Source organism: Manacus candei, unplaced genomic scaffold, assembly GCF_025592945.1.
Source record: "Manacus candei isolate 608988 ecotype Guabito, Panama unplaced genomic scaffold, ASM2559294v1 h1tg000035l, whole genome shotgun sequence".
Classification (NCBI taxonomy): domain Eukaryota; kingdom Metazoa; phylum Chordata; class Aves; order Passeriformes; family Pipridae; genus Manacus; species Manacus candei.
The window spans coordinates 79,172-102,226 of NW_026138083.1; the positions used below are offsets into that span (position 1 = coordinate 79,172).

At 53.7% G+C, this 23,055-nt stretch overlaps 2 long non-coding RNA genes across 3 annotated transcripts; both read right to left on the reverse strand.

Moving 5' to 3' along the window:
- Nucleotides 1–12,931: 12,931 nt before the first annotated feature.
- LOC127473378 (uncharacterized) lies at nt 12,932–18,829 on the reverse strand. 2 transcript variants are annotated; one of them, XR_007905425.1, is made up of 3 exons: nt 17,017–18,827; nt 15,780–16,844; nt 12,932–13,001 (listed from the first exon to the last, which is right to left on the reverse strand). It is a non-coding gene; the product is annotated as an uncharacterized LOC127473378 (long non-coding RNA). The 2 variants fall into 2 exon arrangements; XR_007905424.1 differs by lacking the exon at nt 12,932–13,001 and having other exon boundaries at nt 15,104–16,844; nt 17,017–17,430; nt 17,688–18,829.
- Nucleotides 18,830–19,466: 637 nt separating this feature from the next.
- On the reverse strand, nt 19,467–22,801 carry LOC127473382 (uncharacterized). The gene is made up of 4 exons (XR_007905432.1): nt 22,503–22,801; nt 21,885–21,958; nt 20,620–20,721; nt 19,467–19,790 (listed from the first exon to the last, which is right to left on the reverse strand). It is a non-coding gene; the product is annotated as an uncharacterized LOC127473382 (long non-coding RNA).
- Nucleotides 22,802–23,055: the final 254 nt, after the last annotated feature.

A 23,055-nucleotide genomic window follows, 5' to 3' on the forward strand; every position in this document is an offset into this window, starting at 1 on the left:
CCTCTTCCACTCTCCTGCAGCTCCACTGGCCCACACCACAGGAACAACTGCAGCTGCCACTTCAGTCAGGGCCTTGCTGCTGACAGGAGTTATTCCCTGCACAACAAGAGCTGCTGCTTGGACACATTTAGTTTCAGCAATTACAGTGTCAAGAGCCCCAGTTTTCAATTCCATTTCTGCCTCAACTTTTCCAGCCCATCACTTCCTAGCAGAGGTTTGGGTGAGTTTGGCAAAAGCACAAACTGAGGAATTCCCCAATGTTTTCCCAGTTTGACCCCTGTCACACCAATCACCTTAACACTGCCAGTCCATAATTCTCATTCTGCTGTGTTCAGGACTGAGGAAATTGTACTTGCGTCTGAGCAGGACATGTGCAAACCAAATGCTGGGGACTGGAACACACACCTGGCACTCCTGCAGCTCTCACAGTCACATTCCAGAGAAAACAGCCAATTGCACCCTCACTGCTCATTTCTTAATCCCAATCCCACACTTGTTTGGCACTTGGAGCACCACTTTTAGAACCCAATTACAGCCCATTAGAGAGCTCCCTGTCTAGCAGGGACAGGGACCCCTGGGATACTCTCAGCAATGCCTGAATCCATGGCAGGGACCTTGCTTTGAGCTCCCCAGGGCCGGGCACCCCGAGGATCTCCCCGAATAATCCTTTCGGTGCGCGCTGGAGTCCTCGGGGTGCCCCAACCCGGGGGGCACCAACAGCACTGTCCCTCCAGGGGCCAATTTGGTCCCAAAATGCAGGGGGATCTTGCCTGTGTCCCAGACTGGTCCGGGGATCTGAGGCCCTTCCCGAGAAAATCTCGGTGCCGGCGTGAAGGGCCAGAGATCCCTTGGAGCCACGGGAGAGCAGGCACAGAGTCCCTCCTGGGGGGCAATTTGCCTGCCTGAAAACAGCTCTTCAAAGGAGCCTCTAAGACTCAGCTGGTGACTTTTAGAAGCCAGGCATTCCTATACACTGTGAGATATTTTAAGGCTTATCTGACTGAAAAGCATAAAGCTTTTATCATGGACACCTGACCTCCCACAGACAGCTCCTTTCCCCTTTCAGTACAAAATTATTTTCATGGAATCACTCAATAGGAAGTGCCCAGGAACCCCAGACTGTTCTTTCCAGAACAGAAAATAAACAGAAGAACGGAGTTTTGCACAAGTGTAACATACTCCAGAACAGACCTGACTTTAGTTTTACCCTTTGTGTTCAAATATTCCATAGAAAAGCTCCAGCAGGAGAGCTGGTACATTCCCAAGAGTATCCTGGAAGTCCCTTTCACGAGGGCTGGAGGAAAATCGCAGTTGTATGAGTCCCTTGTGCCTGCAGATGCCTGGGGATCCTCTCCATCCACCTCGTGCTCTCCCAACAGCAGAAAGGGTGCTGAGACAGGAGGAAGGAAACCTTTAGCATAAAGCTGGGGAGGAATATAAAGCTTCCTTTCCTGGGGAGCTTTGCGAAGTCTGCAACGAGAAAGGGAAAATTTGCATCTCCTTTGGTACACGTGTCAACAGAGACTGAGACTTTTTGCCTTTTTCAGACAACCGTGCCCCTTTTGGCTCCCTGGCAGCTCCAATGGCACCAGAACCCCCCTTCCTGCACACCCACGGCTGTCACACACAGGCACCCACACACCTTTGCTCCAGCCCACACGTGGCCAACATCTCCCCACCCTAGACATCCCAAGGTCAGTAGTTTTGCTAGAGAGCACAGCAACCCCCCTGTCCTCGCAAACTGCCTCCCTGCAAAAAAGGAATCGTTTTCCTGGACATTTCTCCCACAGTCAAGGTCTTTTCAAACTGCTGTCGTGCCACCAAACCTGCTCAGGGTCCCTCCCGGCTTCTGCCTGTCCTTGCATTTAAAGGCATAGGCACATTCTATCTTCCAACAGCAAACCCAGCTCCTCACGGGCAGTAGAAGCCCTGCTCTTACCTGGACAGACTGCCGGGCTCGGCACAGCTGTGGCTCATGGAGCAGCTTCCCAAGGCCGTTCTCTCTCCCAGCAGGAAGCACAACTCGCCTCCACACCAGGGGAAACCACGAGCGAGGCTGCAAATGGACACAGAACGAGCAAAAAGCATTAACGCAGCACCAAAAAACCAAGTTAAAGCAGTCTTTGCCTCATAACCCTGCACGGGGAAAGGGTTTGGGATCCCAAAGCAAACCCTCAGACACCCAGAGAGCACAGGACCCACAGCCATGCCACGGCTCCCCCCGGGGGCACCCGGCAGGTAAGGGGCTTACCCGGGCCCCGCCGCCCAGCACAAGGCGCCCCTAAACGCCCCCGGCTGCCCCGGTGCACAAACCCAGCGGCCAAGGCGCTCTCCCCTCCGCAGCCCGGGCAGCAGCGGGGCCGCACCCTCAGCCCCCACACACAACCGCCCCCACCTGCCCCGCCGGCCCTTTATACCGCGGGCCGGCAGCGCTGCCCAATCAGCACTCGAGCGCCTCCGCCCAATCCCAGCCCGCCTGGCCCTGCGGCCCCGCCCCGCCCGCTCAGCCCGGCCCCGGCCCTCGGCGCGGCCCCGGCCCCCGTTCCCTCCGCGCGGCTCCCGCCGCAGCCCCGGCGGGCTGAAAGCCCAGAGCCAACGGGAACTCCAGCCAGCTGCAGGCAGATGTTACTCTGTCCCAGTTTGCCAGGGGTGGGCACGAAGGGGCCCTTCCCCGTTCGGAAGTGGAAGTTGTCCCCTGTGCACAGCCCGCTCTGATCCTCGGCCTCGTGGGAGCCAATTCCCTTGTCCCAGCCCACTTCCTGCAGAGAAGAAAGGGAAAGATTGCACAGAAGGGAGACATTCTTCCCTGGGAGGGTGGGGAGGTGGCCTGGCACAGAGAAGTTGTGGCTGCCCCATCCCTGCAAGTGGCCAAGGCCAGGCTGGAGGTCTATTAGAAGGTGTCCCTGCCTGTGGCAGGGGGTGGAAGGAGATGATCCCTGAGATCCTTTCCAACCCAAACCACTCCAGGATCCCAGGATGATTCCATGCTCTCTCTCTGCATTTCTTTGGCATCATTTCCTCTCAAAAACAACATCTGCGATTTAGTTGATTGCTAAAGCCATCATTTTAAAATCATCTCAGGAATCCAAAGGGACTGGAAAACACTTCATTAAAACTGACTTATTAGGAAATGGTTTGAACCAAGAGAATTAAAATCAGGACAAGAGCCTTAAAAAAATTAAAATGAGGACAAGAGCCCAAGAGAATTAAAATCAGGAGAAATTCACGTTATTCCCCCCCCGCACACCCCGGGACAGACGGGAGGCCGCGAGTCCCGCCCTGCCGCCGGAACCGGCCCTTAACTCGAGCAGGGCGCGCTGCACCGGCACGAGAGCCACTGCGCATGCGTCGCCGGTCCCTCTCCTGCCTGCCCTTACTTACCACGTGATCGCCGGCGTCTTGCCAACGACTGCGCATGCGCCCCCCCCACCCCACCCCCCCACCCCGCCGCCCGACCGCCCGGCTTCGCTTTCTTACTGCGGCTCCCCCTCCACTTTTCCGGCTCCCTGGGGTTCCCTCACCCACATTTCGGGGTCCCCTTCTCACATTTTAGGGGTGATGACCCCGCAATTTACGGTTCGGGGGGGGGGGGGGGAGGAGAGGAAACGGGGTGCCCAAGAAGGGGTTTCTTTTTTTTTTTTTTCTCTCTTATTTCATTTTCATTTTATTTCCTTTTTAGTTTTTTTGCCTTTTTTTTTAAATTTTCTTTTTTATATTTCCTTCTTTACTTCGTTTATTTTTTATTCTCTTTATTTTTCATTTTCTCTCCCAGTGCTCCCCAGTAACACCCAGTGCTCCCCAACAACCCTCAGTAACACCCAGTGCTCCCCAGTACACCCCAGTAACACCCAGTGCTCCTCAACAACCCCCAGTAACACCCAGTGCTCCCCAAAAATTGACCCAAAACCGACCCAAATCACCCCAAAAGCTGACCCAAAACTGACCCCAAAACCTGACCCCAATCATCCCAAAAGCTGACCCAAAACTGACCCCAATCATCCCAAAAGCTGACCCAAATCACCCCAAACAATGACCCCAAACTGACCCCAAAAACTGACCCAAATCATCCCCAAAACTGACCCAAAACTCTGCATTTCTTTGGCATCATTTCCTCTCAAAAACAACATCTGCGATTTAGTTGATTGCTAAAGCCATCATTTTAAAATCATCCCAGGAATCCAAAGGGACTGGAAAACACACAGAAATCATTCCTGCACCCACCAAAGCATTAGGAATTGGAACCCGATTCCCTCATCTCTCTCCTTGTTCTTCTTGGCTGGAAAACCTGATGATCCCCACTGGCTGTTTTTAGGCTGCTTTTCTTCCACAGCTCCTTTCCTCCCGGCTGAAACCTCCTGGCATCTTCAGGCCTTATCTGGAGGGAAGCCCCTCTGAAGTATTTCCTCTCGTGGCAATTCTGTGGGATGAAGAAGTAAAAAAAGCACATCAAGAGCTCCTTCTACCCCCTTCCCTCGCAAACACCCTCCCAGCTTGTCCTTGGCAGCTCCATCCCCCCGGCAGCGGCACCCGACGCTTCGGCTCCGCTGGGAAAGGGACAGCAAGTGCAGAAGCAAGTTCAGGTCTGGGCAGGGGCTCCCTGGGGAACGGCACTTCAGTGCTTTAGTCCGTGGCCTTTCCTGCTGCCCTCCCTCCTGGAGGCAGAGGATGACCCGTCCCTTGTTTCTCCCACGCTGGCAGACCCAGGTCCTGCTCCTTTGGCCCCACTTTTCTTGGCAGACCCGGCATCATTTCCCAGGGTCCCCAGGAAACTTCTGCACTTGACCCACTGCTAAGTGCAGAGCACAGGGCGAGGGAAGGACAAATTTCTCGGCACCCACCCCCTGGAATTTCCCTCCTCCGCAGCACGCTCCCGTTCCCGCTGTCTCTGGAGGTGCCCGCACGAGTCCTCCTTCTCCCAGCACCTCAGAGAATGTCCTTTTCACCCAGGTCCTGCTTACCGTCGTCCAACAAAACACGCTGACAACATTTTTCACGATGCCAGTGGAGAGCTATTAGAGCACACTGCACAGGGAAGCTGAGCCTGCCCCATCCCTGCAAGTGTTCCAGGCCAGGCTGGACGGGACTCGCAGCAACCGGGGACAGTGGAAGGTGTCCCTGCCCACGGAAGACAGGCTGGCCTTTGAAGGTCCCCTTCAAACCAAATCGCTCTGGCATTCCCCTCCAAAATCACTCCCAAAGAGACACAGCAACCAAAGCAGAGGGACTGCACTCCCAGCTTTTCTTACCTGCAGGCACACACAGCACAGCACGTTGGACATAAAAGCCACAGGGTTAGTCCTGCCAGAGGCGTCCGGCACACCCACGGCGACCGAAGGGAAAGAGGCAGCCTGGGAACACGGAGTAAAAGACACCTTAATTAGGACTACCCTGAGCCATAGCCAGGTCATTCCCACAGACAGCTTCACCGTCCAGTCGTCCAAAAAGCACTCACCGAGGCCTCAGGTAGGATGGTTCCTGACGCTGACCAGGTGAATACCTCCCTGGAAGCCCGCTCTGCTCCTGCCAGGCACTGGGGCTCACCCAGAGGGGCTTTGCCAAGCATCCAAGGGAAATTAAAATTACAGCCTGGGCAAAGGCGCTTCCCGCAGGACCGCTCCTGGCCAAGGCCACCGGTCCGTGCAAGTCAGACCACTGACCACCCAGGGCTGGGGATTTTCAGGGGCACGCTTCCAGCTTTTATTCTCCAGAAACTCCAGTTCTTCCTGGCACCGCTTGCCAGAAAGTCTTCCCCTGTTGGAAGAGGTCACTTAGTCTTTCGAGGGGCCAGATTGCCAAAGCCCGGCCAGTCCGTTCCCACGAGGAAAGGTAGCTTTGTCTTGTACAAGATACTGGGGGGGAGACACAAAAGTTTAATTTAAAAGAACTGCCTAGAATAGAAAGCAATTCAAACATAAGTCAGACAAGACTCGTGCAAAACTGAATTACATTGGACTTCAAAGGAGAATTCTTTCCCTCTGCACCTCAGAGAACCCCAATTTTCACCCAGGTCCCGCTTACCATTGTCACACAAAACGTGCTGACAAAATTTTTCAGGATGCCAGTGGAGAGATATCAGAGCACACTGCACAGGGAAGCTGAGCCTGCCCCATCCCTGCAAGTGTTCCAGGCCAGGCTGGACGGGACTCGCAGCAACCGGGGACAGTGGAAGGTGTCCCTGCCCACGGAAGACAGGCTGGCCTTTGAAGGTCCCCTTCAAACCAAATCGCTCTGGGATTCCCCTCCAAAATCACTCCCAAAGAGACACAGCAACCAAAGCAGAGGGACTGCACTCCCAGCTTTTCTTACCTGCAGGCACACACAGCACAGCACGTTGGACATAAAAGCCACAGGGTTAGTCCTGCCAGAGGCGTCCCACGGCGACCGAAGGGAAAGAGGCAGCCTGGGAACACGGAGTAAAAGACACCTTAATTAGGACTACCCTGAGCCATAGCCAGGTCATTCCCACAGACAGCTTCACCGTCCAGTCCCACAAAAAGCACTGACCTCCCAGGGCCTCAGTTAGGATGGCTCCTGACGCTGACACCTCCGTTTGCCCCGGGGGGTCAAGAATAACATGCCTGGGAAGAAGTCACCCCCAACAACAAAAAGGGAAAATTAGTGAAGCACGGGGTCCTCTTCCGACTAGATTGCCACCAGCATTCCAGAGCAGATGACACGACTGTTCTGTTACAGACGAGAAAAGCCTGTTCTCCCGAACAAACAGCGAGGAGATTTATGGGCACGCCTGAACATTTCCTGTGAGGAACTTTTTGTAACTAAGGAGCAGGTGCTGTCTTGAGTTGAAGGCATCAATTTGACAGACACTTAGGACAGCAAACTCTTCAGCAGAGCAATTAACTGCAGCCTATTTGAACAGCAGGGGAGAGAAAACGACAGTCGAAGGGAAGACAAGAAAAGCAGAACTGGAATCAGCAGACTTTTCTTCCATCTCTCCCGAGGAAGTCTAGTTTGTCTGTTCTAATAATTCTATGCCCTTTTCTACATGAAACTTAGAGCAAGGCTGAAAAAACAACTAGAAAACACGGAGAGAAGCTTTTTAGAATTTCACGTGATTTTCCCAAACCGATGCCAGAAAAGCAGAACTCGGTAGAATGTACTCACCTCGAGGCCTTTGGTCTTTTCTTCCCTAAGCTTCGTCACCTGATTGAAAAAGCAGAGTAGACTCGGTATTTAGGCTCCCAACAGGAAAACTTCCCCTTCATTTCCTAAAAGAAACTACATTAATCTGCACAGCTGCAGGCGCGTGTCCAGCTGTTAAAGCCTTTCAGCTTTTCGGAGGGTGAGAATGCCCTGCTAAGGAAGGCTGAAAACTGCTCGGAGCCTGCCCAGGTCCAAGAGCCCCTTGATTTTGTCTGTGTTCCAGTCCCGGGCTAAAGAAAGGGCAGAAGAAGCGCAGTTGTTCCTTGCCTCTTCCCTAAGAGGTTCGGCCAGGTGCTGGGCCAGCCCGGGCACTCCGGGGGAAGGCCGGCAGTGCCCAAGCAGCGCCGCTTTGCCAGGGGCGTCGCTTGCAAGAGCGCCGCCGAGCGCCGGGCCCTGCCTCACAGTCGCCGCCTGGCGGACACGGCCGGGAGCGGTACTGCAGCCGCGCGCCTCCCCCCCCCCCCTCCCCTCCTTGGCGAGACCCGCGGCGCCTTTGGACGCGCCCAGCTTACCCCGGGGTCGATCTCCGTCGAATCTGCCGCCGTGGGTCGCTTCCGGGGGGGGAAGGCGGCGGCGCAGCCCCGATAGCATCTCCAGGGCACGGCGGGAGCGAGCGGGGCAGAAGCGGGGGCAGGGGCGGGGGCGGGAGCGGGAGCGGAGCGGGGCGAGAGGGCGGCGCGACGTGCGCGCCATGCGGTCCTCGCGCACCGCGGCCCCGAGACGGGGGCTGCCGGCGCCGGTGCCTGCCGCCGCCCACGAACCTGCTGCCCGCGCCCGGCGCCGCCGAGCGCCCCGCCCTGTCCCCGCAGCGGGAAGCAGCGCGGCGAGACGGCGCTGCGGGCGCGGGGTGGGGGTCCGGGTCGCGGCGGAAGCCTCTCGCCGCCATCTTTAGTGTGGTTGTTCCGGTCCTGGCGGCGCCATCTTTACTGTGGGCTTGGCGAACTTCCGGGCCGGGGCCGCCATCTTTAGTGTGGTCGTTCCGGTCCTGGTGGCGCCATCTTTGCTATGGGCTTGGCGGACTTCCGGGCCGGGGCCTTGGAGGACTTCTGGTCGCTCACTACTTCCGGTGACCGAGTTTACCCAAATTAGCGTCCCTCCTCGCTAATTTCTGCGCTTTCACCCCAAGAAATCTTCACGTTATTCCCCCCCCGCACACCCCGGGACAGACGGGAGGCCGCGAGTCCCGCCCTGCCGCCGGAACCGGCCCTTAACTCGAGCAGGGAGCGCTGCACCGGCACGAGAGCCACTGCGCATGCGTCGCCGGTCCCTCTCCTGCCTGCCCTTACTTACCACGTGATCGCCGGCGTTTTGCCAACGACTGCGCATGCGCTGTTCAAAATTTTTTCAATGCAGTTCCTGTTTTCCGTCAGCAGGTGGCAGTATTTCATCTCAAATATATGTGCAATTCTTTTTCTCTGTCACCAGGGGGCACTGTTGCTATGCGATTTTTTACTTATGGCATTTTTTTTTTGTTTTATAACCGTATTTGTTCGTGTAGTTCTTTTGGGAAATCGGATAATTGGCTTGTGATTGCTGGTGGTTTGAAAATTTACTTGTGTAATTAGGCTCTTCTCCTGGTTTTAATTCTCTAGGCTCTTCTCCTAAGAGAATTAAAATCAGGAGAAGAGCCTAAAAAAAAAATGAAAATCAGGGGAAGAGCCTAAAAAAAATGAAAATCAGGAGAAGAGTCTAAAAATATAAAAATCAGGAGGAGAGCCCAAGAGAATTAAAATCAGGAGAAGAACCTAAGAGAATTAAAATCAAGAGAAGAGCCTAAAAAAATTACAATCAGGAGAAGAGCCTAAAAAAATTAAAAACAGGAGAGGAGCCTGAAAAAATTAAAATCAGGACACGGGACTAATACAATAAAAATCAGGAGAGGAGCCTAAAAAAATTAAAATCAGGAGAGGGGACTAAAAAAATTAAAATCAGGAGAGGGGACTAAAAAAATTAAAATCAGGATAGGGGACTAAAAAAATTAAAATCAGGAGAGGAGCCTAAAAAATTAAAATGAGGAGAAGAGCCTAAAAAAATTAAAATCAGGAGAGGAGCCTGAAGGAATTACAATCAGGAGAGACCCAGAACTCACCCAAGTCTCCCCAAAAAACTACCAGAAACTGATTCAAATCTCCCCAAAAATGACCCAGAACTCACCCAAATCTCCCCAAAAAGTGACACAAAAACTGATCCAATTCACTCCAAAAATTGATCCAGAACTGACCCAAAACTGGCCCAAATCACCTCAAAAACTAACTCCAAATTGGCCCAAAACCTGACCTAAAAATGCAAAACCCCCCCCCCAAAACTGACCCAAAATGATACAAAATCAGCCCCAGATATGACCAGAAACTGACCCCAAAACCCCAAAACACTGACACCAAGACTCACCCAAATCTCCCCAAAAAAATGACCCAAAAGTCAGCCCAATCACCCCAAAAAATGACCAGAAACTGACCCAAAATTACCACAAAAATAAACCCAAAACTCACCCAAATCATCCCGAAAAATGACCAGAAACTGACCCAAATCTCCCCCAAAAATGACCAGAAACTCACTAAAAATAACCCCCAAAAATGATCAGAAACTGACACAAATCTCCCCAACAAATGACCCAAACTTTATTTCTTTTCTTAGCAACAAATCCCTTCCTTTGCTCCCCTCTGGCCCTGCCCACACGGCCCCAGTTCAGCTCTCAGTGAGTTCTTGCTTCTGGGCAGCGACTCCTCTGCCTCTTGCTGGGGCGGCAGCAGCTCCTGTGCCGGCAGGGAGAGGGACCCCGAGCCAGGAGAGGGACCCCGAGCCAGGAGAGGGACCCCGAGCCAGGAGAGGGACCCCAGAGCCCCTACAGAGACCCCAGAGCCATTATAGGGACCCCAGAGCCACGATAGAAACCCCAGAGTCCCTACAGAGACCCCAGAGCCATTATAGGGACCCCAGAGCCCTCCAGAGCCCCTATAGAGACCCCAGAGCCCCTATAGAGACCCCAGAGCCCCTATAGAGACCCCAGAGCCATTACAGGGACCCCAGAGCCCTCCAGAGCCCCTTGCTGGGTCACAGCCCCTCTTCTCCCGCCCAAACCCACCTTTCTGGCTGCAGCTGCTTTTCTTCTCTGGCTCCCCCTTCCTTCCCCAGGGAGCTTTGCCTTGTTCTTTGGCCAGGCTCCAGCTGCAGCTCAAGGGCAAAGCTGCAACTACAATTCCCCCTTCGGGTTTTTCACCTGAAAAACAAAGGCTTGGGCCAAACTCTGACCAGTCACTCGCTGAACACGAGACATCAAAGAGGGCACACAGAATAAAATGCATCCAACTCTAAATCATGTTACAATGACTGTCCACCCCAATCCAGCACTGACATTAAAAACCTTCAAGCAATCAAAAAGACCTCCAAACATCCCTTAGATAGAGAAAAGCACACCAGGAACGAATGCAAAAAGAAAAATTCCAAACAATGCTCAATTAAATAACCATGGACTGATATAAAACATGTTTAGGGAACTTAAACCACTTCTTCCCATTATTCTCCATCAGAAATTACCCTTATTTAAGTTCTCCTTTTAACACTTCATTAAAACTGACTTATTAGGAAATGGTTTGAACCAAACTTCATAACTTGATGACTCCAGGGTTTGTGCTCCTTGACTTTGGCCTGAAGGGGTTTGGAACACAGGCTTTGTTCTGGAGAGCTTTTCCCCAATCTACAAACCCTTCTGCAAATGGGACTCCCTTCCCTCAGGGTTCGGTGGCCTCTGGTTTTCCTGAAGGCTGGGGGGGATCTGGGAGCCAAATCCCAAGGGATCCAGCCCAGCTCTGCACACACACACACACACATTTCCAGCTGGTCACAGTCTCACGGGGGCCACCACCACTCAGCACATTTGCACACAAACAGCCCTCTGAGTTCCTGGCACTGGGTCTGATGGACTAAGAAATGATCAGTCTGGTGGTTTGCCCTCAGAGGAGTAAGATCCAATGATGCATTTCTATTTTCATGACAATATAACCTGGAAAACACAAACATATTTCTGCTTCATGTGCAATTTAAAATTCAAAGACACAGAAACATTCCTAGAGTTCAAGTCCCCAGGTTTGGTTCCAAATGTCACTCGGTCCCCCTGGGACAAGAACAGTGGCACACACGGACTCAACAGCCCTGCACAAGCCCAGGAGTGGGGGGGAAATATCCTTGAGAGCACTGCTGCATTTCAAAAAGAAGTCAGTCACATCAACTCTGTAACAAATAAAAAAGAGAAGCCAAAATAAATAACTGTAGACAGGGTATTAAGTACCTTGAGAATACCAATAAGAAAAAACTAAGAATAAAGGCATCTATTTGAAGTACAAAGAGTTTGGGAGACACCATTTGTTTGCCACAAAGCCTTTATTTTGTTGGCTCTTCTATAGTTAGAACCCAAACCTTACCCTCCCACAAAAAGCAGAAAACCTCTTCAGAGAGTTAGGAGATGGAGTCAGTTTGGATTAACGGGAAGAACATCTCTGGAGACAAAAAAAAGCAGAGAAAATAACCCCATCCTCAACAACAGAGCTGCCTCCCCACTGCCTGCCCCTGGACACTTGCTCTGGGGGTGACAGAGCCTGAAGTCTCCTGCCTAGTCCTGGGCAATACTTCCTGGGGACCACAGCACCACTGAGTTCCTAAAAATATCACAGGTTGGGCAGGTGCTTGGATTTTGTCTGGATTAACTCCCCTTCTTCCTTTCCAGGTGCTGCCCTACTCATTGTAATGGTGCTTGTACTCCCTGAGCCATTCCCTCCCCCATCCAACCATCCCTTGTGCCCTCTCTGACAAGGACAGTGGGTCCAGGTGTTCTGCCACGCTCCCAGGGCACAGGGGGGGACTGTGGAGCCACCCTCGAGGGGGGAAACGTGCCCTGCCTGCCCTGCCCAGGGAAAGGGAACTGCCCCAGTGCTCCCCAGCACAAGGCACCCTTGGAAATATCCACTGCAATGGGACACTCAGGGACAGCAACAAGCACTGCACGAGGCTGCTCTGGCACAGGACCAATTTTAGCCTCAGCTTTTCTCTGGACCACTTCACTTTGTTTGCCACCTCATCCTGCAGTCAGAACTTGCTGTCCTTGCAACCTTTCAGGGTGACCATAAATGACAGAGGCCTCTGCTCCAGCACCCACAAGGGCCTGATCCATCTGACAGGATCCATTTTTCCAGGGAATTCAAAGCTCCACCTGAGGACTAGGGTCTTTTCTCACCCATCCCTGTGCTGCAGCTTGGCCTCCATCTCACTGTGCTTTCAGTTCCCTCCATGGTTGAACACTGGCAGCCCTGGCCCTGGGCGGAGCTCGGCATCCTGATCCCATCCCTCCTGGCCCCCGGAACCGCTGACTCAGCAATGGAGGGCCCTCCATTGCCAAGGGCACGGGCCCGTCGGGGCTCACGGGGGGAGCAGGAGGGCGAAGGCTCCAGCCCTGCTGCTACAACCTTCCACCACTACAGCCAACAGAGGAGCCTCTCCAGCCCTGCCTCCCAAGGCATCCTCAACAAACCCAGCCCAGCTCCACAGGACAAACTGCTCCCTGTCTGCCCAGGCCAGTCTAATCCCAGAGGCTCCCAGGGTCATGCAAAACAACTGCCCAGGAGATCAGAGACCCCAGTCCATCTCTTCCTAGCACAGGTTTGGGTTAGTTTGGCAAACAGACCAACTGAGGAATTCCCCAATGTTTTCCCAGTTTGACCCCTGTCACACCAATCACCTTAACACTGCCAGTCCATAATTCTCCCTCTCTTGGGTTAAGGACTGAGCAAGTTGGACCTGTGTCTGAGCAGGACATGTGCAAACCAAATGCTGGGGACTGGAACACACACCTGGCACTCCTGCAGCTCTCACAGTCACATTCCAGAGAAAACAGCCAATTGCACCCTCACTGCTCATTTCTTAATCCCAATCCCACACTTGTTTGGCACTTGGAGCACCGCTTTTAGAACCCAATTACAGCCCATTAGAGAGCTCCCTGTCTAGCAGGGACAGGGACCCCTGGGATACTCTCAGCAATGCCTGAATCCATGGCAGGGACCTTGCTTTGAGCTCCCCAGGGCCGGGCACCCCGAGGATCTCCCCGAATAATCCTTTCGGTGCGCGCTGGAGTCCTCGGGGTGCCCCAACCCGGGGGGCACCAACAGCACTGTCCCTCCAGGGGGCCAATTTGGTCCTAAACTGCAGGGGGATCTTGCCTGTGTCCCAGACTGGTCCGGAGATCTGAGGCCCTTCCCGAGAAAATCTCGGTGCCGGCGTGAAGGGCCAGAGATCCCTTGGAGCCACGGGAGAGCAGGCACAGAGTCCCTCCTGGGGGGCAATTTGCCTGCCTGAAAACAGCTCTTCAAAGGAGCCTCTAAGACTCAGCTGGTGACTTTTAGAAGCCAGGCATTCCTTGCTTACAACACCCTGCCATGATCCCAGCCCCACGGGGGTCCTGGCAATCCGCTCCCAAAGGGCACACGGAGGGGTCTCCACTGCAGCTGATGGGAGGGGTCAGCATTACAGGAGGGCTCATTTTCCTTCCCTGCATTCCTGTTCCACATTCAGGACATTTCCCAACACTTATCACCATACACAACTACCCTTAGAAGGTTTCCAAGGGGCTTCACCGAGGGCCTTCCCAGGTCTGCTCTGTCTGGAGCCCTCCAAGTCCTCAGTGCCTGCCTGAGGAACCTCAACACAACTCACCTGCTTACACAGCAACTTGGTGCTGCTTGCCTGCTGCCTCACTTCCCTTCTTCCTTCTTTCTTCACCTCCCTTGCTTGGTCCCTTTCAATCCCTGGGCTCAGCTCTGTGCACTTTCCAGGCTCCATCCCACTGCAAAAAGGATTAGCCCTTGTTACATCTCAACACTCAGAGAGCATTCCACCTTTTGCCTTGACACTGGGCCATCAGGCCAGGGTCTCATTATTTAAAGCACAGTTTGACTCCTCAGTGACAACAACAGCTACAGCCCTGAATCCTAACACAGGCTGAGACACAAACACGGATGGGAACTCTTAAGGATCCACTTTGTCCTGCTCACCAATCAAAAGGAGCTTTCTGAACTCAAGAATAACAGACCCCAGGTCCTTTTACTGCAACTTTACCTGCTATAAATGTGACCCACCAGACCTGCAAAGGCCCTTCCCACTTCACCTGCAGGGCTGGCAGTGCCACCACTGGACACGGCCCCAGTGGCTGGGCAGGAACGGAGGGGCTGGGGCGTCCAATCCATCGGCCCAGGCGGCACCAGGAGTTCCTGCAGTTCCTGAGGGGAGAGCCTCAAGCCAACAAAGGATTAGGAAGAATATTTTAAACTTCAATGTGTCTATCTCCTGGAATATGGGGACTTTGATAAGTCCTACTGGTGCAACAAGGACACACTCAAGGCTATCTATTAAAAGGATCTACCAGCACTCAAAAGCTATCACTGTCCTTCTGTCAGGGGGAACGCAGCAAACTCTCTTTGCCAGGAGCCTCCAGGAGGACTTCCAGCTTTTGGGGCTCCCTTTTAACCATTTTTCCCATAACTGGAGCTGGGACTATCACCTGCCCTACAGGGGGAACAGCCCACAAAGTTCACCATCAGGGATGCCATTAACTGAAAGTCCCTTCTCAGGGGGGTCACTGCACACCTTGGCCTTTGTTTGCCCTCCCCACCAAAGATGCTTCCAACAGTTCTGACACATCTGGCAGACCCAGAGCTCTCCTCAGGGAATGCTTCAGCTGCTTAAAGGCTGCCCTTGCACCATCTATTCAAAAAGTCGCCATAACAGTCTTACCACACATCCCGAGGGAGCAATGCAGAGTCCAGCCCGTCCCACCATTCCCAGCAAGGCAGTTCATGGGCTGTCTGGGGCTCAGGGAGGAGTCACGGGGCTTCTCTTCTTCCTGCCTGCTTGCCCCATTTTCTCCTGCAAAAGCAAAGCTTTCTTGGCTTTCCTTGCTCAAGGAGATGCAAAGGCCATCTTTTAAATCCAATACTGGAAACTCCTCCAGGTTGTCATTCAAGGTGCTTCTCTCAGGTCCTGCACTAATCAATCATCTTGTCCACTGGTTTTCTTGGCAGGTTCTTGCATTCACGTCCTACAAGCAAACCAGGAGGAGCCAATTTAGCTGTTCCTGCAACCAATCCAGTCTGGCATTCTGATTTTAAAGGATACTGGGTTGGCCTTACCCATAGAGATCCCACATCAGGGGTAATACCTACAGGTTCTGCCCTCTTCCACTCTCCTGCAGCTCCACTGGCCCACACCACAGGAACAACTGCAGCTGCCACTTCAGTCAGGGCCTTGCTGCTGACAGGAGTTATTCCCTGCACAACAAGAGCTGCTGCTTGGACACATTTAGTTTCAGCAATTACAGTGTCAAGAGCCCCAGTTTTCAATTCCATTTCTGCCTCAACTTTTCCAGCCCATCACTTCCTAGCAGAGGTTTGGGTGAGTTTGGCAAAAGCACAAACTGAGGAATTCCCCAATGTTTTCCCAGTTTGACCCCTGTCACACCAATCACCTTAACACTGCCAGTCCATAATTCTCATTCTGCTGTGTTCAGGACTGAGGAAATTGTACTTGTGTCTGAGCAGGACACGTGCAAACCAAATGCTGGGGACTGGAACACACACCTGGCACTCCTGCAGCTCTCACAGTCACATTCCAGAGAAAACAGCCAATTGCACCCTCACTGCTCATTTCTTAATCCCAATCCCACACTTGTTTGGCACTTGGAGCACCACTTTTAGAACCCAATTACAGCCCATTAGAGAGCTCCCTGTCTAGCAGGGACAGGGACCCCTGGGATACTCTCAGCAATGCCTGAATCCATGGCAGGGACCTTGCTTTGAGCTCCCCAGGGCCGGGCACCCCGAGGATCTCCCCGAATAATCCTTTCGGTGCGCGCTGGAGTCCTCGGGGTGCCCCAACCCGGGGGGCACCAACAGCACTGTCCCTCCAGGGGCCAATTTGGTCCCAAAATGCAGGGGGATCTTGCCTGTGTCCCAGACTGGTCCGGGGATCTGAGGCCCTTCCCGAGAAAATCTCGGTGCCGGCGTGAAGGGCCAGAGATCCCTTGGAGCCACGGGAGAGCAGGCACAGAGTCCCTCCTGGGGGGCAATTTGCCTGCCTGAAAACAGCTCTTCAAAGGAGCCTCTAAGACTCAGCTGGTGACTTTTAGAAGCCAGGCATTCCTATACACTGTGAGATATTTTAAGGCTTATCTGACTGAAAAGCATAAAGCTTTTATCATGGACACCTGACCTCCCACAGACAGCTCCTTTCCCCTTTCAGTACAAAATTATTTTCATGGAATCACTCAATAGGAAGTGCCCAGGAACCCCAGACTGTTCTTTCCAGAACAGAAAATAAACAGAAGAACGGAGTTTTGCACAAGTGTAACATACTCCAGAACAGACCTGACTTTAGTTTTACCCTTTGTGTTCAAATATTCCATAGAAAAGCTCCAGCAGGAGAGCTGGTACATTCCCAAGAGTATCCTGGAAGTCCCTTTCACGAGGGCTGGAGGAAAATCGCAGTTGTATGAGTCCCTTGTGCCTGCAGATGCCTGGGGATCCTCTCCATCCACCTCGTGCTCTCCCAACAGCAGAAAGGGTGCTGAGACAGGAGGAAGGAAACCTTTAGCATAAAGCTGGGGAGGAATATAAAGCTTCCTTTCCTGGGGAGCTTTGCGAAGTCTGCAACGAGAAAGGGAAAATTTGCATCTCCTTTGGTACACGTGTCAACAGAGACTGAGACTTTTTGCCTTTTTCAGACAACCGTGCCCCTTTTGGCTCCCTGGCAGCTCCAATGGCACCAGAACCCCCCTTCCTGCACACCCACGGCTGTCACACACAGGCACCCACACACCTTTGCTCCAGCCCACACGTGGCCAACATCTCCCCACCCTAGACATCCCAAGGTCAGTAGTTTTGCTAGAGAGCACAGCAACCCCCCTGTCCTCGCAAACTGCCTCCCTGCAAAAAAGGAATCGTTTTCCTGGACATTTCTCCCACAGTCAAGGTCTTTTCAAACTGCTGTCGTGCCACCAAACCTGCTCAGGGTCCCTCCCGGCTTCTGCCTGTCCTTGCATTTAAAGGCATAGGCACATTCTATCTTCCAACAGCAAACCCAGCTCCTCACGGGCAGTAGAAGCCCTGCTCTTACCTGGACAGACTGCCGGGCTCGGCACAGCTGTGGCTCATGGAGCAGCTTCCCAAGGCCGTTCTCTCTCCCAGCAGGAAGCACAACTCGCCTCCACACCAGGGGAAACCACGAGCGAGGCTGCAAATGGACACAGAACGAGCAAAAAGCATTAACGCAGCACCAAAAAACCAAGTTAAAGCAGTCTTTGCCTCATAACCCTGCACGGGGAAAGGGTTTGGGATCCCAAAGCAAACCCTCAGACACCCAGAGAGCACAGGACCCACAGCCATGCCACGGCTCCCCCCGGGGGCACCCGGCAGGTAAGGGGCTTACCCGGGCCCCGCCGCCCAGCACAAGGCGCCCCTAAACGCCCCCGGCTGCCCCGGTGCACAAACCCAGCGGCCAAGGCGCTCTCCCCTCCGCAGCCCGGGCAGCAGCGGGGCCACACCCTCAGCCCCCACACACAACCGCCCCCACCTGCCCCGCCGGCCCTTTATACCGCGGGCCGGCAGCGCTGCCCAATCAGCACTCGAGCGCCTCCGCCCAATCCCAGCCCGCCTGGCCCTGCGGCCCCGCCCCGCCCGCTCAGCCCGGCCCCGGCCCTCGGCGCGGCCCCGGCCCCCGTTCCCTCCGCGCGGCTCCCGCCGCAGCCCCGGCGGGCTGAAAGCCCAGAGCCAACGGGAACTCCAGCCAGCTGCAGGCAGATGTTACTCTGTCCCAGTTTGCCAGGGGTGGGCACGAAGGGGCCCTTCCCCGTTCGGAAGTGGAAGTTGTCCCCTGTGCACAGCCCGCTCTGATCCTCGGCCTCGTGGGAGCCAATTCCCTTGTCCCAGCCCACTTCCTGCAGAGAAGAAAGGGAAAGATTGCACAGAAGGGAGACATTCTTCCCTGGGAGGGTGGGGAGGTGGCCTGGCACAGAGAAGTTGTGGCTGCCCCATCCCTGCAAGTGGCCAAGGCCAGGCTGGAGGTCTATTAGAAGGTGTCCCTGCCTGTGGCAGGGGGTGGAAGGAGATGATCCCTGAGATCCTTTCCAACCCAAACCACTCCAGGATCCCAGGATGATTCCATGCTCTCTCTCTGCATTTCTTTGGCATCATTTCCTCTCAAAAACAACATCTGCGATTTAGTTGATTGCTAAAGCCATCATTTTAAAATCATCTCAGGAATCCAAAGGGACTGGAAAACACTTCATTAAAACTGACTTATTAGGAAATGGTTTGAACCAAGAGAATTAAAATCAGGACAAGAGCCTTAAAAAAATTAAAATGAGGACAAGAGCCCAAGAGAATTAAAATCAGGAGAAATTCACGTTATTCCCCCCCCGCACACCCCGGGACAGACGGGAGGCCGCGAGTCCCGCCCTGCCGCCGGAACCGGCCCTTAACTCGAGCAGGGCGCGCTGCACCGGCACGAGAGCCACTGCGCATGCGTCGCCGGTCCCTCTCCTGCCTGCCCTTACTTACCACGTGATCGCCGGCGTCTTGCCAACGACTGCGCATGCGCCCCCCCCACCCCACCCCCCCACCCCGCCGCCCGACCGCCCGGCTTCGCTTTCTTACTGCGGCTCCCCCTCCACTTTTCCGGCTCCCTGGGGTTCCCTCACCCACATTTCGGGGTCCCCTTCTCACATTTTAGGGGTGATGACCCCGCAATTTACGGTTCGGGGGGGGGGGGGGAGGAGAGGAAACGGGGTGCCCAAGAAGGGGTTTCTTTTTTTTTTTTTTCTCTCTTATTTCATTTTCATTTTATTTCCTTTTTAGTTTTTTTGCCTTTTTTTTTAAATTTTCTTTTTTATATTTCCTTCTTTACTTCGTTTATTTTTTATTCTCTTTATTTTTCATTTTCTCTCCCAGTGCTCCCCAGTAACACCCAGTGCTCCCCAACAACCCTCAGTAACACCCAGTGCTCCCCAGTACACCCCAGTAACACCCAGTGCTCCTCAACAACCCCCAGTAACACCCAGTGCTCCCCAAAAATTGACCCAAAACCGACCCAAATCACCCCAAAAGCTGACCCAAAACTGACCCCAAAACCTGACCCCAATCATCCCAAAAGCTGACCCAAAACTGACCCCAATCATCCCAAAAGCTGACCCAAATCACCCCAAACAATGACCCCAAACTGACCCCAAAAACTGACCCAAATCATCCCCAAAACTGACCCAAAACTCTGCATTTCTTTGGCATCATTTCCTCTCAAAAACAACATCTGCGATTTAGTTGATTGCTAAAGCCATCATTTTAAAATCATCCCAGGAATCCAAAGGGACTGGAAAACACACAGAAATCATTCCTGCACCCACCAAAGCATTAGGAATTGGAACCCGATTCCCTCATCTCTCTCCTTGTTCTTCTTGGCTGGAAAACCTGATGATCCCCACTGGCTGTTTTTAGGCTGCTTTTCTTCCACAGCTCCTTTCCTCCCGGCTGAAACCTCCTGGCATCTTCAGGCCTTATCTGGAGGGAAGCCCCTCTGAAGTATTTCCTCTCGTGGCAATTCTGTGGGATGAAGAAGTAAAAAAAGCACATCAAGAGCTCCTTCTACCCCCTTCCCTCGCAAACACCCTCCCAGCTTGTCCTTGGCAGCTCCATCCCCCCGGCAGCGGCACCCGACGCTTCGGCTCCGCTGGGAAAGGGACAGCAAGTGCAGAAGCAAGTTCAGGTCTGGGCAGGGGCTCCCTGGGGAACGGCACTTCAGTGCTTTAGTCCGTGGCCTTTCCTGCTGCCCTCCCTCCTGGAGGCAGAGGATGACCCGTCCCTTGTTTCTCCCACGCTGGCAGACCCAGGTCCTGCTCCTTTGGCCCCACTTTTCTTGGCAGACCCGGCATCATTTCCCAGGGTCCCCAGGAAACTTCTGCACTTGACCCACTGCTAAGTGCAGAGCACAGGGCGAGGGAAGGACAAATTTCCCGGCACCCACCCCCTGGAATTTCCCTCCTCCGCAGCACGCTCCCGTTCCCGCTGTCTCTGGAGGTGCCCGCACGAGTCCTCCTTCTCCCAGCACCTCAGAGAATGTCCTTTTCACCCAGGTCCTGCTTACCGTCGTCCAACAAAACACGCTGACAACATTTTTCACGATGCCAGTGGAGAGCTATCAGAGCACACTGCACAGGGAAGCTGAGCCTGCCCCATCCCTGCAAGTGTTCCAGGCCAGGCTGGACGGGACTCGCAGCAACCGGGGACAGTGGAAGGTGTCCCTGCCCACGCAAGACAGGCTGGCCTTTGAAGGTCCCCTTCAAACCAAATCGCTCTGGCATTCCCCTCCAAAATCACTCCCAAAGAGACACAGCAACCAAAGCAGAGGGACTGCACTCCCAGCTTTTCTTACCTGCAGGCACACACAGCACAGCACGCTGGACATAAAAGCCACAGGGTTAGTCCTGCCAGAGGCGTCCGGCACACCCACGGCGACCGAAGGGAAAGAGGCAGCCTGGGAACACGGAGTAAAAGACACCTTAATTAGGACTACACTGAGCCATAGCCAGGTCATTCCCACAGACAGCTTCACCGTCCAGTCGTCCAAAAAGCACTCACCGAGGCCTCAGGTAGGATGGTTCCTGACGCTGACCAGGTGAATACCTCCCTGGAAGCCCGCTCTGCTCCTGCCAGGCACTGGGGCTCACCCAGAGGGGCTTTGCCAAGCATCCAAGGGAAATTAAAATTACAGCCTGGGCAAAGGCGCTTCCCCAGGACCGCTCCTGGCCAAGGCCACCGGTCCGTGCAAGTCAGACCACTGACCACCCAGGGCTGGGGATTTTCAGGGGCACGCTTCCAGCTTTTATTCTCCAGAAACTCCAGTTCTTCCTGGCACCGCTTGCCAGAAAGTCTTCCCCTGTTGGAAGAGGTCACTTAGTCTTTCGAGGGGCCAGATTGCCAAAGCCCGGCCAGTCCGTTCCCACGAGGAAAGGTAGCTTTGTCTTGTACAAGATACTGGGGGGGAGACACAAAAGTTTAATTTAAAAGAACTGCCTAGAATAGAAAGCAATTCAAACATAAGTCAGACAAGACTCGTGCAAAACTGAATTACATTGGACTTCAAAGGAGAATTCTTTCCCTCTGCACCTCAGAGAACCCCAATTTTCACCCAGGTCCCGCTTACCATTGTCACACAAAACGTGCTGACAAAATTTTTCAGGATGCCAGTGGAGAGATATCAGAGCACACTGCACAGGGAAGCTGAGCCTGCCCCATCCCTGCAAGTGTTCCAGGCCAGGCTGGACGGGACTCGCAGCAACCGGGGACAGTGGAAGGTGTCCCTGCCCACGGAAGACAGGCTGGCCTTTGAAGGTCCCCTTCAAACCAAATCGCTCTGGCATTCCCCTCCAAAATCACTCCCAAAGAGACACAGCAACCAAAGCAGAGGGACTGCACTCCCAGCTTTTCTTACCTGCAGGCACACACAGCACAGCACGCTGGACATAAAAGCCACAGGGTTAGTCCTGCCAGAGGCGTCCGGCACACCCACGGCGACCGAAGGGAAAGAGGCAGCCTGGGAACACGGAGTAAAAGACACCTTAATTAGGACTACACTGAGCCATAGCCAGGTCATTCCCACAGACAGCTTCACCGTCCAGTCACACAAAAAGCACTGACCTCCCAGGGCCTCAGTTAGGATGGCTCCTGACGCTGACACCTCCGTTTGCCCCGGGGGGTCAAGAATAACATGCCTGGGAAGAAGTCACCCCCAACAACAAAAAGGGAAAATTAGTGAAGCACGGGGTCCTCTTCTGACTAGATTGCCACCAGCATTCCAGAGCAGATGACACGACTGTTCTGTTACAGACGAGAAAAGCCTGTTCTCCCAAACAAACAGCGAGGAGATTTATGGGCACGCCTGAAAATTTCCTGTGAGGAACTTTTTGTAACTAAGGAGCAGGTGCTGTCTTGAGTTGAAGGCATCAATTTGACAGACACTTAGGACAGCAAACTCTTCAGCAGAGCAATTAACTGCAGCCTATTTGAACAGCAGGGGAGAGAAAACGACAGTCGAAGGGAAGACAAGAAAAGCAGAACTGGAATCAGCAGACTTTTCTTCCATCTCTCCCGAGGAAGTCTAGTTTGTCTGTTCTAATAATTCTATGCCCTTTTCTACATGAAACTTAGAGCAAGGCTGAAAAAACAACTAGAAAACACGGAGAGAAGCTTTTTAGAATTTCACGTGATTTTCCCAAACCGATGCCAGAAAAGCAGAACTCGGTAGAATGTACTCACCTCGAGGCCTTTGTTCTTTTCTTCCATAAGCTTCGTCACCTGATTGAAAAAGCAGAGTAGACTCGGTATTTAGGCTCCCAACAGGAAAACTTCCCCTTCATTTCCTAAAAGAAACTACATTAATCTGCACAGCTGCAGGCGCGTCTCCAGCTGTTAAAGCCTTTCAGCTTTTCGGAGGGTGAGAATGCTCTGCTAAGGAAGGCTGAAAACTGCTCGGAGCCTGCACAGGTCCAAGAGCCCCTTGATTTTGTCTGTGTTCCAGTCCCGGGCTAAAGAAAGGGCAGAAGAAGCGCAGTTGTTCCTTGCCTCTTCCCTAAGAGGTTCGGCCAGGTGCTGGGCCAGCCCGGGCACTCCGGGGGAAGGCCGGCAGTGCCCAAGCAGCGCCGCTTTGCCAGGGGCGTCGCTTGCAAGAGCGCCGCCGAGCGCCGGGCCCTGCCTCACAGTCGCCGCCTGGCGGACACGGCCGGGAACGGCACTGCAGCCGCGCGCCTCCCCCCCCCCCCCCTCCCCTCCTTGGCGAGACCCGCGGCGCCTTTGGACGCGCCCAGCTTAC